This window comes from Danio rerio, chromosome 7, assembly GCF_049306965.1.
Source record: "Danio rerio strain Tuebingen ecotype United States chromosome 7, GRCz12tu, whole genome shotgun sequence".
Lineage (NCBI taxonomy): Eukaryota > Metazoa > Chordata > Actinopteri > Cypriniformes > Danionidae > Danio > Danio rerio.
Window position 1 is genome coordinate 6,741,026 of NC_133182.1, and position 18,975 is coordinate 6,760,000.

General features: G+C 38.6%; 1 protein-coding gene and 1 long non-coding RNA gene across 5 annotated transcripts in view; both read left to right on the plus strand.

Annotated features, from left to right (window-relative positions):
• prkd4 (protein kinase D4) overlaps positions 1-18,975 on the plus strand; it is a 60,688-nt gene that overhangs the window by 8,257 nt on the left and 33,456 nt on the right.
• On the plus strand, positions 2,164-4,171 carry LOC137496090 (uncharacterized). The gene is made up of 4 exons (XR_011016180.2): positions 2,164-2,292; positions 3,001-3,050; positions 3,163-3,225; positions 3,351-4,171. It is a non-coding gene; the product is annotated as an uncharacterized lncRNA (long non-coding RNA).

Here is an 18,975-nt window from a genome sequence, read left to right on the forward strand (position 1 = left end):
CTTTCTCTACCTCCGTGTTCATTTCTACAGGTTTATTTTATTTATTTATTTGTTTTTTATTTTTTGGAGGAAATGCTACACATATTTGAGGTATTAGTGGTTAAACCACCCTTTGGCAAAATAACCCAAGAAATTAGTTATTTTGTTACCCAAATTGCTTGTTAACCTTAACAACTCAATGGAGGGGAGAAGCAGTGGCGCAGTATGCAGTGCTGTTGCCTCACAGCAAGAAGGTCGCTGGGTTGCTGGTTCGAGTTGCTGGGTTGGCGTTTCTGTGTGGAGTTTGCATGTTCTCCCTGAGTTCGCATGGGTTTCCTCTGGGTACTCCGGTTTCCTCCACAATCCAAATACATGCGGTACAGGTGAATTGGGTAGGCTAAATTGTCTGTAGTGTATAAGTGTGTGTGTGAATGTGTGCGTGGATGTTTCCCAGAGATGGGTTGCAGCTGGAAGGGCATCCGCTGCATAAAAACTTGCTGGATAAGTTGGCGGTTCACTCCGTTGTGGCGACCCCGGATTAATAAAGGGACTAAGCCGACAGGAAAATGAATGAATGAACTCAATGGATTGGGTTAAAATAACCAAACTGTTTTAAGTGAGAACTGCTGTACTAATAATAATGATGATTTTAGTTGTGTGGCACTTTTCATACTGTATATCAAATGCAACTCGACAGTGCTTTACAAGCGTAAACAAATTTTAAAGGTCCCATTAAATCAAAATAATGTTTTCTAGATGTTATCAGTCTGTTCGTTTTAAAGGACACCTATTTCACCCACTTTTAAAGATTTTGTGTCTCCAGAATGTGTTAGTAAAGTTTCAGCTTAAAACACCCATCAGATTATTTATTAGACCTTTGTGTATCTGGAAATTGGAGCTGTCAGGTAGCTGCTTTTTGTTGCGTGTGCCTTTAATGCAAATGGGTTGGTTCTTCCCGCTCATCGCTCCCACATGCGTGTGTGCAGGTGTGGACTTAACCAATAAGGTAAGCAGCCGCTTGGGGCCACGGTGGGAATTAGGGGCCCCCGACCAATGCCAAGAAGCCTAAATTGATCATGTAGATCTTTTATACATTTTATATTATATGTTGAAAAAACTGTCTATAACTGGTAAGATTTTAACATTATTACTTCTTTTCAAAACCAATCCCCGACTTTTCAGACTCCCCTTGCGGCAAATTCTTAAAAAAGCAACTAGCGAATGTTTGTAAGTGTTACTGGAGATTTTTTAGAGACTCTCATGTGTCAGTGCTGTACCATTCCTACTGTTACTCTTCGCAACATGCTGCGGGTGATGTCGTCGGTCTCTCCCCGCCTCAGAGCACTCAAAGGCAGCACAGCGCCGCACAGCCGTCTCTTACACCTGCAGCATTGAGAGAGCAGATCATTCCTCTGCGTACTGACAGCAAGGGTTCTAGCACCGGCAGCATGAGGTGTTTCCCAGATGCGTGTAGCCTTTACACAGATAAACAGCACAGTGACAGAATGAAGCAGATCTCCCTTACTACAGTAGAACGTTCCATTTGATCAATGTTTTTGTTGTGGAGTTAATTCAAGCCTTTCTGCAATGATGAGTCACACACAATACATACACACACACACACACGTTTAAGTTTGCACTGTTTTGCATGGCAAATGTGACAAGATACACGTTAATATCTACTGCTGTATGGATATCTGTTATGTTAATGTACAAAATTAACCTGATTTAAGTCTACAAACCAGGATTGAAGTGTCTTCTTTTATAATTGCCCTGACACGGGGCTGTGCTGATGAATTACAGTGACTTTACTGTCTTTTTTAAAACATGCTAAACTTGTAAACTCACTCTTGAGGGGCAGATGATCACAGAGAGCTGAACAGATCTTTTAATCCCGGTTGCTTTGTGCACATCTTGTATTGTTGATATGATTATACACTCAAAAAAATGAATTATGGCTGTAGTTGGTCCAAAGAATGTAACTATATTGAAATTAAACAATTCGCTTATGTTTGTGTATTAAAAATAAAAGTGTTGTGTTGGAAAAAATTAGAAAAAGTTAGTTTTTACATTTAAACAGCTCGCTTAATTAACATGAATGAAAGGGAGTTGTGTTGCTTCTGCAGTACTGCATTTTGGTCAATAGGTGGAGTAATATCTGCACATGCGCAGTTTCAAAACAACACAGGAAGTAAGAAGATTCAAACCACAACGATCACTCTCAGCTCGGCGCCATATTATGGGAATCAAAAGATGAAGATTACAGTGCAAATTGAGAACGTGCACAAAGCTTTGCCCAATGTGGACACACAGGTGAGATTTTATTTACTTTTTATGTATTTATATTGAGGCTGTGACAACATTTGAGTCATTAATGTACTCCCTTGTAATACTCTGTTGTGTTTGTGTATAGTATTGTTATGAAATTGCCATGTTTCCTGTTTCTTTTTCACATTAATGACAGATAAATTTGTAGTTTTTTTGCATTCCTGTGAGATTTTATACTATTAACTCCCCCAAAATAAAGTTGCAAACAATGGTAGTAAGGAATAGTAATGTTAGAATAGGCTAAGCATTTCACTTATAGCACCTGTGCTGCTGATAATGTGACAATAAAAGTGATTTGATTTTTGATTTGATTTGATAGTCTCTATTTTAAATGAGTGTCAAGCTGTTTGTCAAGTTTGAATGCTAGTTTTGATAACTTACATAATATTAATTAAAAGGTGGTGTTGGCACATTGTTATTATTCAAGCCTGTTAAAAAAAAACTTTACAAGCATATGTGACACTTAAATAGGATGACATCTAGCATGATGACATATTTAATGTAAGCTTATTTGTTTGGTCATCTAACACATTTAAACTTTTAAGTTTAGTAGTTTGCAGTGTTTTATTATTTTTTTTTTCATTTTTATTATTATAAATATATTATTCTAAATGCTATATATTTATATTATTATATTTTATTATTACAAATCTTTGCTCACTAGCATCTATTTTCTCCCTCACATGTTTACAGCTCAACCTCTAAAGTCCCATATCTGGCTGAGGAGACTGTGGATCATCCAGGTACTATGCCTTTAGATGCCTATACACACATTAAAATGATGTACAGTAAAAATTACTAGTAATTTTAACTAATTATTTAGTAAATTACTATTTGTCATTTCATGTCATTTAGAACATTACCAGTGGAAAAAAGGTGTGAATGCATCCTCAATGGCCCTAAGTGAGGGAGTACATGGTAAGCTATTTACATTTTATTTTATTATTTTTTAAAAACATTTTGTATTTTTCTCTTAAACCAATTCCTCCTTTCACCTTTGATCTGTTGGTAAATGTTTATTTTTTTTTATCTGACATTTTTAGGATGCTGGGCATGATGAAGCACAAACCTTGATGTGCAACACCACCTTATGAATCTACAGTAGTTACATTAACATTTAGCAGACTCTTTTGTCTAAAGTGACTTACAATTGAGGAGACATTCAGCAAATCAACAAGAAGAGGCAGTACACCCAAGATGTGCTAATTATACAAAGAATGTTAAGAATTAAGAATGCTTTTACATGTGGTTTGTCAAGCCCACTTACCTGTGTGAAGCAGACTTTATGCACAATGTTTTTTTTTTGTTTGTTTTTTTTTAGATATAGGGAGTGGTTGTAAGAAAGTGTCTGGTGCAAATGTGCAGAAATGTTGCAAATGTCAGAGATGAATGTGTGTAGCTATTGCATGTTCTGTCATGGTTGGTCTAATTTATGGTGTAGTGCTGATCGTGTTACTTTGCCTGAAAATGTTAATCTTTCTTTGAACAACTGAAGTGTTATCTGCTTTTTCAGTGTAAAGAAGGTACAGCATTTACAAAAGAAGACTTAATTTTTCGAAGTATATTTTTGTAAATCATTTGAAGGCAGAATATTATTTTTGAATGTTTTTTGTAATATATGAAAAGTATCATTTTGAAAAGTGTATTTTATGATGTTTTTGTAAGCATATTTTTGTAAATCATTTATTGTTTTTAATTTGCTTCATACTTGTATTACTATTATTTTAATAGTATTAATATTTTAACTTATTGTAATAAGTGAAGATACAGATAAAGACCATTTTTAGATTTTGATAATCATTTGATTGCTGGAAAATGTGTAAAACTGTAAAAATGCTATTGAATAAACTCAATGAAACGGAAACAGTTTTTTTATTTGGTTAAACATAACAATATCAATTTTAGAATAATTGAACTTAAATAACTACATTGATTAAAGCTAAATTATAAATGTTACGTTGATTGAACTAAACAACATTACATTACCTTTATGTAACTAACTTACGTTCACTAAAATTAATATTCTTTCTTAAAGATAACTTAACTCGGTTACGTGGAACCAGTGGACAAAAAAAAGTTAATTAACGCCAACATATCATTTTTTTGAGTGTACACATTACCGCTGAGACCTTAATACGCGGCTGTCAATCAATTTGGTGGGCGGGGAAACCACACCCCTATGTTACGTTACGGTCCGCCTCAAAATGGGAGGGAGTTTGATCCTATTTTAACATCAGGACGTTTAAAAAAAGAGACTTGTTGTGTTTATATCACTGCAATATGACTGTGGACACACTATACTACACATTATCCCTTTAAAGATTACTTTTGATATGATACATGATGACTTTTGTGATATTTTTGAGCTTTTGTCGGCTAATTTCATCTAAAATCGTCATTGGGGGAGGGATCAAAATCAATGGCGTCGCACTCAACTGCTAGTGGACTGATGATGCGTCAGTGTCTCATTATTATTAATTACAGACTGTTCAATAACAGGCCTGCAGAGCTGGAGACAGTAGTTGGGTGCTTATGAAGGGTTGTAGGTGTTATTTTCTGTGGTGTATTTATAAGTTTAGGTGTGTGACATGGCTTTCCTGGCGATACTGACAGGGCTAGACTCTTGCTGTGTGTTACAGTCATACGTATATGCCTGTATGTTTTGCTTGTGTGTGTGTGTGTGTGTGCTCTCTCTCTCTTTCTCTTGCTCGCTCGCTCGCTCGCTCCCTTTCTCTCTCTTTGTCAATTCTCAGGATTGCCCACTCGAGTATGCCAATCTTTCGTGGTATTTTTGTGTTTTTTTTTAAGTTGGAAATCTTTTTGAATAGTTTTTAGCTTTACATTTTAGCTTAAATTTCGTTTATAACGTACTGATCAACCGAGTTATAACAGTAAGAATGAGTACTGTATAGTTTAGTTCAAACAATGCAAAATGCTTGATTAAATTTTGAAATCTCTGACAACATTTGAGCAATTGTCAAGACATTTTCTGAGAAACCAATTCTACATTAAATGTAAAAGTTCTCTGTAGAAATTAATCTTTCTGTCCATTTTAAATAATTTGCTTCTTCAAGAAATGTTTCATATATCAAAGCATTTGCATTTTCTTCGTGAATCTCCATTCCACCATGTGACGTCATCACCTTCGCTACCAATCAGGATAGGAGCTCAAAGTTTAAAGGGACGCGAGCGGCAGTGTTGCCAGACGTACGATATTTATCGTATTTGTACGATAAATTCGACCTCTGTACGATGTACGATCAATAATGAGAAAAATCCTATAATGTACGATAATTTCAGAATTCTATGGCATTTAAAAGTAACTTCATTGTAATCTTCGGGCTTCTTTACTTATTGATCTAGCTGCATCTTTTCTGTTCTGTCTGTCAGGAGTAGGTGGAGTTAGGCACGTCTTCTATCTCATCTTACGTTGCCTCTTCTCAGCCAATCAACGTGGAGAATGACTCTCTCACGAGTTAACCAAAGAGCTTAAGCTCTTTGAGTTAACGCTCCTCCTGCGCGTGCCCGTGGTTAGGTCAGTAGTTTTCAGTTTGAAGTCGATCTTTAAAGCAATGATGTTAAAACAATTCGTGCTGTAAAGGAAGGTGAGAAGGACGGGAGTTTTCCCTTGATGTTCTCGTTTTTCCCCATTCAAATGCGTCTTGTGAACATGTTTTTTTTACAAAGTTAGTCTCATCAAAACAAAGCATGCACACCTCAGAAAATAAATCCCTCAACATCTGGCAACATTCAATGACAGCAACTCAGAGGTGGAGTTTGAACCTTCCCACTAAGGTACCTAGTTTTTCTTAACGTATTGTGGTAATTTGCACGTTATACGCTGTATACTTTCAGTTTGACTCGTGTACGATAATTTTCCTCCAAATACGATAATTTTGAGGTTCTGGTACGATACTTTGACATTTCCAGTCTGGCAACACTGGTGAGCGGGGAAGCTCGTTCTGCTCTGCTCTGTCTTGCTTGCTTGGTCTTTGCTTTCTTTGTGGTGAGCTGGTGGCAAAATATCAAAGCAGTCATATGTAATATGTATAAAGTCATGTGTTGTTAAAGTCGTAAAGTCTCAAGCAGTCCCGAGTTCATTCATGAAAAGATAGTGTACGCGAATTTGGGCGCTAGCAGGGATGGATTGAGTGATTTTTAACCAATTCCAGTCATGGGGCCTAAAGCCGCCTGTCTACTGCACACGACAAACAAACGACAGATTGGAAGTCTGAAATTCCAATAGAGAGTAGTTCGGGAGCTGTGTGGAGTTTCGTTCATCTTCGTATGCAGAAAATTCGGGTCCGATCTGCCGATACGTTAAAATATTTGAACTCCTGTGTTTAGACCATGGGTGGCCAACCCTGTTCCTGGAGAGCCACCTTCCTGCAGATTTCAGTTGCTACCCATATCAAACACACCTGAACACCACGTGATAATTACAGGCAGGTGTGTTTGATATGGGTTGCAACTGAAATCTGCAGGAAGGTGGCTCTCCAGGAACAGGGTTGGCCACCCCTGGTATAGACCGTATGCGACAGCCGACCGGATGTGATGTATTCCAATGTTGTCCAAGCAGGTCTGTGCGCACAAGATTTGTATTATTTTTTGAATCTGAAGTCTATATATATATATATATATATATATATATATATATATATATATATATATATATATATATATATATAAAACATTTCTATTTATAAATGAGAATTAAAAATTTATAAATTTTTATGACGTCTCCACATTCCCTCCAAAATTTTTAGCAGTTTATGAGTTTCTAGTATTCATTCATTTATTCATTCAACCATGGTGAATGCACGGAGAATAAATACTCTGGCTTTTGCACTTCTTTATTTTTGACACAGCGAGAACAACTTCTCTCCCATGATGCATGACAAAATTGAAAACTCTGTGCGAGTGCCACAAGGGGGCGTATTCCAACCATTGTGTCTGAATGTCATGTGCAGCGGAAAGGTGTCTTAACAGTCCTAAATTTGCGTACTTTGTATTTTCATTTATTTTGTTTTTCATATATCACTCAGTAGTCCTTTCTACATTAAAAAAAATGTAAATAAATAAACTATTTTGTTTTTAAAGCTATGGGCTCTATTTTGACACTCTAGGAGCAAAGTCTAAAGCGCATGTGCAAAAGCTTTAAGGGTGTGTCTGAATCCGCTTTTGCTAATTTAAGGATGGGAAAATACGCTTTGCGCCCCGACGCATGGTCTAACAGGGTTGTGCTTATTTACTTAATGAGTTCTGGGTGTGTTTTGAGCATAACGTGCATTAAACCAATCACTAGTGAGAAAACAGATAAATAGACTATCTGCAGCATGAGGATAAAGAACGAGCCTCCTCCATTTGACCTCTTTACTTTCTCTTTACTTTATTTTTACTCTTTACTCCTTTACTTGAGTTGGGTAAGGAAACTGTGTTGTACACACTCCACCGAAGACATCCATTACTCTACATATTTAATTTAATTTGTTAAGCGCAAAGATTTGTTTCAGAACTATTTATATTTATTCTAAATTCAGTTCTAATTTCCAAATGTGGTAAAAAAAAAAACTGAGTTATATCCAAACACAAGTTCCATTCAGTGCTTAATTTGTGAAGTGCACTCTGCGCCCCGACGCATGGTCTAATTTGTGAAATACGCTCTGCACCCCAACGCAAGGTCTAACAGGGTTGTGCTTATTCTCTTAATGAGTTCTGGGTGTGTTTTGAGCATAACGTGCATTAAACCAATCAGTCTCATCTCACATTCCCATTAAGAGTCAGTTGAGTCACACCATGGCAAACTTTGTAAGTAGACAAACTGAACACTTCACTATTGAGAAAACAGAAAAATAGACTATCTGCAGCACGAGGATAAAGAACGAGCCTCCTCCATTTGGCCTCTTTACTTTTACTCTTTACTCCTTTGCTTGAGTGGGGTAAGGAAACTGTGTTCTACACACTCCACCAAAGACATCCATTACTCTACATATTTAATTTCATTTGTTAAGTGCAAAGATTTGTTTCAGAACTATTTATATTTATCTAAATTAAGTTCTATTTTCCAAGTGTTGGAAAAAAACTGAGTTATATCCAAACACAAGTTCCATTCATTGCTTAATTTGTGAATTGCAAGGTCCCGGAACAGATTGGGTTAACGGATCCGGCTTGTTACCTGAGGATGTAGAGCTGTCGCACATGTAAATGGAGAGGGCGTGGGGGGTTTGTCACGGACTAAATTGAATAGCGACAGTTGTGGAGGGGGATTGGTAAAATGAGGTGCCGGATCACTTTTCAGAGCTTGCGGATCAGGTGTGTTCCGGTACAAATAAAGCCCTGGTCCTGTTCTTATTCCCACATGATGATGCAGACGTTTCCAAAACTTGACACGTGGACAAATCTATACTTGTTTTTATTAAAACAAATATAAATCACCATATAATAAATAATAACAACATTATACAAATGCAAATTGTCATGAAAAAACAGAAAAAGCCCCCCGAGATGAGGCACTTGGGCAGTGGGTTTTATATTTATGTAGAAAATATTAAAAATAAAGATTTTTGTAATATTTTAATCCTTTATTTTTTCCATACGCAAAGATGTTTGTGTATTGCTGTACATCCTGTGTGTATTAAGCAATGTGTAAGCGTTTGGACCCACATAGGTGCATAACTAACACGATCTGCGCTGGACTTGAGCTGCTTTTAGTTGGTCTATTTCAGTTGCTCAAAATAGCAGCGCTCCAACAATGTGCCTCAACACACCTCCTTTTCAGACCAGCCTACCTATGAGTCCACAAAGTAGCGCAAATAGATTTGCTATTTAAACAACACGACGCAAAACGTCAAAATTGGGGTTGCACTGGTCTGAAAATAGCAACAAATTACGCCAAACATGTCTTGCGCCTTATTTGCCGGAATGTATGATATGGCTCTTAATCTTCATCTGATTGGACTGCTCCATGATTGAGAGGGGTCTGGATGCAGACCTGGTGCGGTGCAGTCTGAGCTGCATCCAATGCTTTTTAATGCACTCAACTAACCCCACCCCTACCCCCTTACCCTCACAGTGACGTCACTATAGTTCAGAGGTGGGCAAACTACCCGCGGGCCATACGCAACGTGCTGACCACTGGACCACAATGGCGCTGCTATGTTAGTGTGGCCTGAATGATAGTTACATCATCATTACCCTGCAGGCTGCATTTTGCTCATGGGGCTGCAAGACAAGAAATAAGAGGAGCGGAGCTGCGGCAAAATAAAGAATAAAAAGAGTGAGGCTATGGTCAAATAAATAAATAAATGAAAAAAAAAAGTGTTACTGCTGAGAGTGCAAACAGCTAGAAACACCGGCCCTCGCGGCCAAAAAAAGGGACCGGCCCCACCGGGAACTCTCCCGGTCCTCCAAATTGGCCAATCCAGGCCTGGAACAGACTTTCAGATAATTAACGACAGTTAATGGCTGAAATGAGTCAGGCTAATCACACCGAATGCGCTCTATGCGTTAAGAGGCGCCTCTTTTCAATGGTTTACTAACTGCCGTAAGGTTTTTGCATGCTATGCGTCCCACGCACCTCATGTTTTAACCGCCTGCTGCGCCTCGCGCTTTTGCCGTAGCAGACTCCAGATTTTGACACTCTTGCGAAGAAAGAGGACCAGGCTCATTGTTCACATTACACACTCATAATAACATTACATTGTAAAAGCGCTATACAAATAAAGCTGAATTGGATTCAACTGAATACTCATTCATTCATTTTCTTGTCAGCTTTATTAATCAGGGGTCGCCACAGCGGAATGAACCGCCAACTTATCCAGCAAGTTTTTACGCAGCGGATGCCCTTCCAGCCGCAACCCATCTCTACACTACGGACAATTTAGCCTACCCAATTCACCTGTACCGCATGTCTTTATACTGTGGGGGAGACTGGAGCACATGGAGGAAACCCACGCGAACGCAGGGAGAACATGCAAACTCCACACAGAAACGCCAACTGAGGCGAGGCTCGAACCAGCGAGCTTCTTGCTGTGTGGCGACAGCACTACCTACTGCGCCACTGCTTCTCCCTTTTAGGAGTTAGGTAACTTGTTCAAGCGCACGTTACTTCGAAGGAATCAGGACTAGGAATCGAACCAGGTACCACCCAACTTGAATGGTCCAAGTCCAACTCTCTAAAGCCTATTTTTACCTCTGCTTTTAACCCCCCATACCTGGAGCAGTGGGAATCGAGTGACTTGCACCAAGAGAGCAATTAAGAGCAACTCTTTGTTCAAGGGCACTTTACTTTAAAGGAATCAGAACAAGGAATCAAACCAGCTACTGTCCAACTTGAGTGGGCCAAGTCCAACTCACTGACCACTAGACCACAACTACCCAACTGAATTGAACACTGCCTCTCTAAAAAAAAGTTATTGTTTAAAGGATTTGACATGTGGCCCTTCACTTGGTTTGCAAAACTTGATGTGGCCCTCGGGTCTAAAAAGGTTGCCCACCACTGCTACAGCTCCACTGAGTGCATTGCATCACAGAGATGTGCAGTCTCAGCTTGCATCATCAAGGCTACATCCACATACTGTTGGCATGACTGGAGGTGGCTGACAAATTTGCACGAATGTAATGGAAGTGTAAGAGTTTATTTGTTAGATCCTCATCATACAGATTCAGATTGAAAGCCATACTATATCATTTATTTCAAATTCAACATTTCTACATGTTAGAAACATTTTTTAGGAAATTGTTTTAGGAAAAAAAAATCTACAGGTGTTCTTTAAATCTCACATTAATCAAGTTACAAAAACTTGTTTTTATCATTTAAGAAATATTGCCAAAATTCGTTCTTTCCTATCTTTTGATGATGCCAAGAAATTAATTCATGCTTTTATTTTCTCTCGCCTTGATTATTGCAATGCTAATTATACTGGTCTACCTCAGAGGTTCTCAAAGTGGGGGTCAGGACCCCCCGAGGGGTCGCAGGACAATGAAGGGGGGTCGCCTGGTGAGTTTCAAAAATCAATTAATTTTTATTAAACCTTAAGACTTACTGTATTTTATTAATAACCTACTGATGAGAAAAAATATTAGTTTATAGTTACTATAAACTATATAGTTAGTATAGTAGCTAATAGTTACTAGTTCTATTGGATTGCAACTTCTCTGGTAATTACATTATACTAAAGACACAGCAATACTGTCAGATGCAGCAGATTTTGTAACACCAGGTTAAACTTTCTAGCCCATTTACAGCACTGACATACATTAAAAACAAAAACAAAGAATAGACTTGGGTTTATTGGTGTGTGCGCGTCATTGCATACAAGGTTTCTGTATTTATAACCACCACCTCAGAGAATATTGGGGGTCACGAGTCACTGGCATTCTCATTTTGGGGGTCGCGGGCTGAAAAGTTTGGGAACCCCTGGTCTACCTAAGGGTTCTTTAATGAAGCTGATACAAAATGCAGCAGCCAGAGTTTTAATGAAATCGAAGAAACGAGAGCACATCACACCCATATTAGTAGAATTACACTGGTTACCCGTGCACAAAAGAATAGATTCTAAGATTCTTTTATTAGTTTATAAAGCACTTCACAACATGACACTTTCCTACATTTCTGACTGTTTATCAAAATATAATCCAAACCGTTTGCTACGCTCTCCTAGCGCTGGACTTTTAGAATTTTACTCTGTAAACCTGATGCCATCTGGCGGCTCTTCTTTTAGCCATTATGCTCCAAAAGTTTGGAACTGTCTCCCTCTTGAAGTGAAAGAATCCCCCAGTATTCAAGTTTTTAAAAAGCGTGTCAAGACGCATCGTTTTTAAATTGCGTATGAATACACAAGCTTTTAAGGTGTACGCATTTTATCTATATTGTTGTAGGTTTATGTGTGTATGTATGGTGTGTGCTATTGTGTGTGATCATTTATTTATTTGTTTATTTGGCAGGGATGGTGTACATTAACTAGCATTTCTGCCAATGCACCAGAATTAGCCCGAAGGCTATTTTTCATCTGTTGTCCCTTAACAACCTAGAAAAAAACAATAGAAAAATTATACAATCTACACTGAAAAAAGTGTTGCATGCAGAACTGTTGCAAACAATTTATTTGTGTTAAATTTAATAATGTTCAACTTAATTTGTTTGTTTAAATTCAACACAAATAAATTGTTTACAACCACTTAACATAAAAAAATGAGTAAATCCTAGGAATCATCTCTGAATAATTTTTTTCAGTGTATCAAACATATTTAAAAAGTACTAAAATAGACATGGTCATATAGATGTTAAAAGAGAATATTTACAAATGAAGCTAAAACACCAACATTTTGTAATCCATCTACACATCATCTCTTCCATCTACACATCATCTCTTCCATCTACACATCATCTCTAGGACCAGTCATCCAGAGACATGGATTCTCCTACCACTGCTATGCTGATGATACCCAGCTATACCTCTCTTTTCATCCTGATGATCCCTCGGTTCCAGCTCGCATCTCAGCCTGCCTGTTCGATATTTCACACTGGATGAAAGATCATCATCTTCAGCTGAACCTCGCAAAAACGAAAATGCTTGTAGTTTCTGCCAACCCGACTCTACACCATAACTTTTCAATCCAGATGGATGGGGCAACCATTACTGCATCCAAAATGGTGAAAAGCCTTGGAGTAACGATTGATGACCAACTAAACTTCTCTGGCCACATTTCTAGAACTGCTCGATCGTGCAGATTCACTTTCTATAACATCAGAAAGATCCGACCCTTCATATCTGAACATGCAGCTCAACTCCTTGTTCAAGCTCTTGTTCTCTCCAAACTAGATTACTGCAACTCTCTACTAGCTGGGCTTCCAGCTAACTCTATCAAGCCTCTTCAACTGCTTCAGAATGCAGCAGCACGAGTGGTCTTCAATGAACCTAAACGAGCACATGTCACTCCGCTGCTCATCCGTTTGCACTGGCTGCCAGTTGCTGCTCGCATCAAATTCAAAGCTCTGATGTTTGCCTACAAAGTGACTTCTGGCCTAGCACCTTCTTATCTGCACTCACTTCTGCAGATCTATGTGCCCTCCAGAAACTTGCGTTCTGTGAATGAACGTCGCCTCGTGGTTCCATCCCAAAGAGGAAAAAAATCACTTTCGCTCACGCTCACGCTCAATCTGCCCAGTTGGTGGAATGAACTCCCTAACTGCATCAGAACAACAGAGTCACTCGCTACTTTCAAGAAACGACTAAAAACTCAACTATTTAGTCTCCACTTCACTTCCTAATCTGCAATTGCCTCTCTGAATATCACACTAACTGTACCCAAAAAAAATAAATAAATAAAAAAAAATACTAATACTACTAACACTTTCCTTCTTAGACTTTACAGACCTGAAACTTGCCTATAGCACTTATTCATTGTTGCTCTTGGTTGTGTAAATTGCTTCCTTGTCCTCATTTGTAAGTCGCTTTGGATAAAAGCGTCTGCTAAATGACTAAATGTAAATGTAAATGTAATAGAGATAAAAATAGCTGAAACACATTTAAACAACAGATCATTAAGATGGTGGGCACAAATGGAAACATGCTAGTTTCAATTTAATCAGAATGATGATGACACGTCTGATTCTCTATAAACCAGCTTTTTAAATGTTTTATAAATATATTAAATGAGGTTATCTCTCTGATGCTGCCAGGGACAGAATTCCACTCCTGTGCAGCTGTAACTGAAAAGGCACCCTGACCAAAGGTACTTTTCCGGAGTGGGACAATACAGTCTCCTCGGGCTGCCCCTCGTGTTGCTCTGTGTGTGCTGTTCCTGATGTCTACAAACTGACTGAGAGGTGGGGATGACAGACCATGGGCCTGTTTCAGAAAGGAGGTTAAGTGAAAACTCAGAGTGTTTTAACCCTGAAATGAGAGAATCTCTGGGTTTTCGATTTCAAAATGGCAGGTTTGTTAAACTCGAGAAATCAGGGTAAGTCAAGCCTGTTTCTGAAAGAGAGGTAACTTTAACTCAGAGTCAGTTACTGTGGTAACTTACTCTGTGAATCTAACCTGGTCCGGAGCAGGTTTTATTCTCTAAACTCTGAGTTTTTGTCTTTCTCCCCATTTTTTTAAAGATGAAGCGGTATTTCTCGCCTGAGCCTTACATTTCCACACACCTATTTTAGAGCTCATTTTGGAGATGCCCATAAAAACGATTAATGGAAACGTCATGATTCACATAACTTTTAAAAATACACATAATAAAACATGTGCATAACTGAGTAGGTTAAACTTTTATTTGATAAGATGCACATAAACTACGAAGTGCACTTAACAAATTACAGTATGTGCATTAAAAAAAGGTTTGTTAGAGATGATGATGAAAATGTGAGTGAATGGACAAACCAGCTGACTGAGCACACTGCAGAACATCTTAACTGTTGATTTAGTCATTCTAAAATGCCTTCACTGTTTCAGTATTAGTGTATATTATTAATTACCTCCGAGCGTCTGGAGCGCGTCAAGAAACGCCCCCACGTGTTCATTGTGTGTCAATTGTCTTCTGAGGCGCAAGTACATTAATTAAATAAAAAATCATTGACGCAGCTTGTTCTACCGCAGTAAATTCTGTTTTTACTGTTGATATTTGGCGCAGGCTAATCAGGAAGTGACGATTGTGTTCTCTTCGACACTTTGGATAAAAACGCTGCTTTATTTTTAGGCATTATTCCAGTTTTGCACAAATTTATGTAATAGCCTATATTTTGATGGAAACACAGCTATTGCCTACTTTTTTGTCACACACAGAACAAAGTCACGTACAAGGCTTGTCCTTTTTTCATAAATAATTAGCTTAACTTTCGACATGCACTGTTACTAGATTAATGGGATTATTATTCTGTCTAAAAATTATTTTCTTACTGCTTACCTTCCTAATGTTATATCCACCTCTATCACTTGATCAATAAAAAGGCAGACACACAAGTGCACTGTTAAATCTATCAAAACTGATAAACGTGTATTAAAGTTTAGGAAAAAAAAGTATAAACGTCACACATTACATTACTTATTTTATTATACTTAAATATTTAAATACTTAAAATTAAAAATTACGCATTAACTTGAGCAGCTGTTTTCCCAGGCTAACTGTCTCTGTTTCACTGATGGTTGCTTCTTTTTAAATATATACACTCATATTTGCTATAACTTTGCACGAGCAGATCAAGTTCAGCCGGAGAAAGAAATGCTGATCTCTTTTTTTAAGATGTTGACATAGTCACTCATAATATCTGCGCTCCATTGATAATGTCGTTTTATAGTCACGGTGTGCGCGCTTAACTCTGAGTTGGTCTACTCAAAGTTGATTGACCCAACTCAGATCAGCTATTCTGAAACCGAAAACTCTGAGTTTTTAATCTCTCGCTAAATCAACTCAGAGTTCAAGTTTAAACTCAGAGTTGTTTGAACCTCCTTACTGAAACAGGCCCCATGAATGATTTTATACATCAGGCAAATGTTTGAGTACTTAATGACATTTTCCCAGCTTAACAGTTTATGTTTTTGCAAAATGCTACAATGATGATGTCTTCGAGGCTTTTTATCCAGTATTTTAATCGACTGTTTGTAAAGTGACTCTATGGGTTTTAGTGTTGTTTTGTTTGCTTGTGACCTGGGGCCTCATGTACGAAGACTTGCGTGGAAATCTTACTAAAACATTGCGTACGTACAAAGCTGTAAATGTGCGTGCGCAGAAAAAAATTCAGATGTATGAAACACTGCGTACGCCGAGTCTCAAGCATATTCTTTTGTACATCCGAATGAATGTGAAACTGAGCGCAACATGCACGAGCACAAAACCCCTCCCTGCCTCCTCCCCCATATGAATATGCTAATGACTATGCTAATGGAAAAACTCAACGAAAAAGCAAAGGCAAAATCAAGCAAGAAGAGAAACTTTGAACAGAATGTGAATTGGAGGTGCTGCTTTCGGAGGTAGACCGGAGAAAAGCGGTGTTATTTGCAAGTTTGTTCTCCGGAATTAACAACAAAAGAAAAAAATAGAGTGGGAGAGTTTAGCTGATGCGGTTGACACAGTTGGGTCTGAACATCGCACTGAGTGCATAAAAAAAAAAAGAAATAGTGTGGTTTATATCTGTAAAATGTTGCAGTTCCCTTAATAGTCTCTGTGGCGCAGCTCGTAAGACACATGTGATCATGTTTTGACTCGTTCGAGCATAAACTCGGCTCGAATCCAGCGTCTGATGAGCTCTTTCTTCTTTTCCCCCGCTACATATCAGATTTTGCCAACTATTTATCACGAGAAAGACAAGTAGGAATCATTAATAAGTTTGTGCATCATATTTTATTTGCACATTTATTGAATGGAAATGTTTCTGATTCACACATGCAAATTCATCTTCAGATAGTGTCTTTATAGCAATGTGCGTGCGGTAGATCGCTCAGATTACATTGGGAAAACAGGCGACCGCTGCAAATTGTGCTTTAATGTTTAGCTGGTCAACTGTATGGTATGGAAACCTTATATACCTGCTGAACCCGTCTCATACAGCTGCCATTGCAAGGCTCAGACACTTTGTAGAGAGGAATTTAACACAACTGCCTCTAGGAGTCGCCAATGGAAATAAAACAGACACACACAAAAAATGTGCATACGCCAGCCATAAAGCTGCCGTGAAGCTGCGCACATTCCCACGTTCAGTTCATCGTTAGTAAATCCAAACGTGAGCGATTCTGAGCGTGAAACCAGGCGTACGCAAAGTTTTTGTGCGTACGCAGCGTTGATACATGAGGCCCCAGGTTGTTAGACAGTAGGTTATATGTGATAAAATCATTGAACGCATGAATATTTTAGCTGCCTGCAATGATAGATGTGACCTTATGAACCGGAGATTAGTTATATTGAATTTAACACGGTTACATATCTTTTTAATTTGTGATTTAAATGTTAATTTGGAGTCAAATTGGACCCCAAGATATTTAAAATCAGATGCAATTTGTAATTAGTCCCCATCCACGTAGATGTCATCTGGATCATATATCCAGATCATGTGGATATATGCTTACATTTTGTGTACATGAATGCTTTTATCCGAGTATATATTACAAGTTTATGTGGTCTATTTTAGCGCTATTTTGTTGTTGTTTGTGAGGCACTTTGAGTTGCATGTATGTTGGAAAAGTGCTATACAAATAAAATTTATTATTATTATTACATTTAAATTAACATTTAGAACCAACATCGGGTAAAATATGGTAAAAACCCATAACTGGGTCAAGTACTTCAATTAGATTCAAATGTCAATGACACTTGACCCGATGGCTGGGTTTGTCATATTCAACCAAACCACATATAGGCTATAAACCATTTCAGAGAGGGAATTATATATTCTCCTCGCCTTTCTATTTTGGCGAAAGAAGGGGAAGTTAAAGAGAGCAAGTGTGAACATGCTGAGATGCTACTCAAACACACAAACACACACAGGTCTCTCAGCAGCCTCTCTTCCCCTCCGGCCGCCTCTCTGTTTGTCCGCTGTGGTTCACAGCCTCTGCATGTAACTTTCCAACCACAGGCTCTTCCCCTAAAACACACACAGACACACAGACAAACTCACAAATGCACACACCCCCATCTGCTTGACCTTCTTGTGTTGCAGTTTCCAGCTCAGTGGGACAGGATCACCACACACAGATCCGAACAGAGAGACACACACACAGCAATACTTGTATATATGGTCTATGAGGACTCTCCATAGGCGTAATGCATTTTATACTGTAAAAAAGCGCTTGGTATTTGACCCTACCCCACCCCTCTACTCTTACAGGAAACCATTGGGACATTGAATATCAAAAGACCCTCATTAGGTATGATTATGAGAAGTATGACACAACACATGTCCTTATAAACCACCTCAATAGACTACAGCCTGGTCATACTCAAAAACAACATAAACAAGCACACACACACACTAGCACAGCTATATTTATGGGGACTTCCCGTAGACGTAATGATTTTTATACTCTACCGGTAGTATATTCTATACCCCTCCCCCAAACCCAACCCTCACAGGAAGCAATGTGCACATTCACATCTTCAAACTGCTTCATTCTGTGTGATGTATCAGCCGTTTTCCTAATGTGGACCAAAAAATGTCCCCATGAGGTCAAAAATGATTGATATTGCTATAGGGAAGATATACACTCAAACACACATACACACACAGAGAGACAACCATATAATATACGCTCACCGGCTAATTTATTAGGTACCTCTACAGAAAAATCCAGCTTAAACCAGCCTAGGCTGGTTGACTGATTTTAGCTGGTCGACCAGCCTGGTTTTAGAGGGGTTTTGGCCATTTCCAGCCTGGTCTTAGCTGGTCAGGCTGGGAGATGACCAGCTAAAACCAGCTTGACCAGCCTAGCCAGGCTGGGAGTCCGGCCAAAACCAGCTATGTCTAGCTTAAACCAGGCTGGTCAAGCTGGTTTTAGCTGGATTTAGCTGGTCATTTTCCAGCCTGACCTGCTAAGACCTGGCTGGAAACCTGTCTGGAAATGGCCAAAACCCCTCTAAAACCAGGTTGGTCAACCAGCTAAAACCAGCCAACCAGCCTAGGCTGGTTTAAGCTGGATTTTTCAGCAGGGACACCTAAGCGTGAATCATCTCAGACTGGTT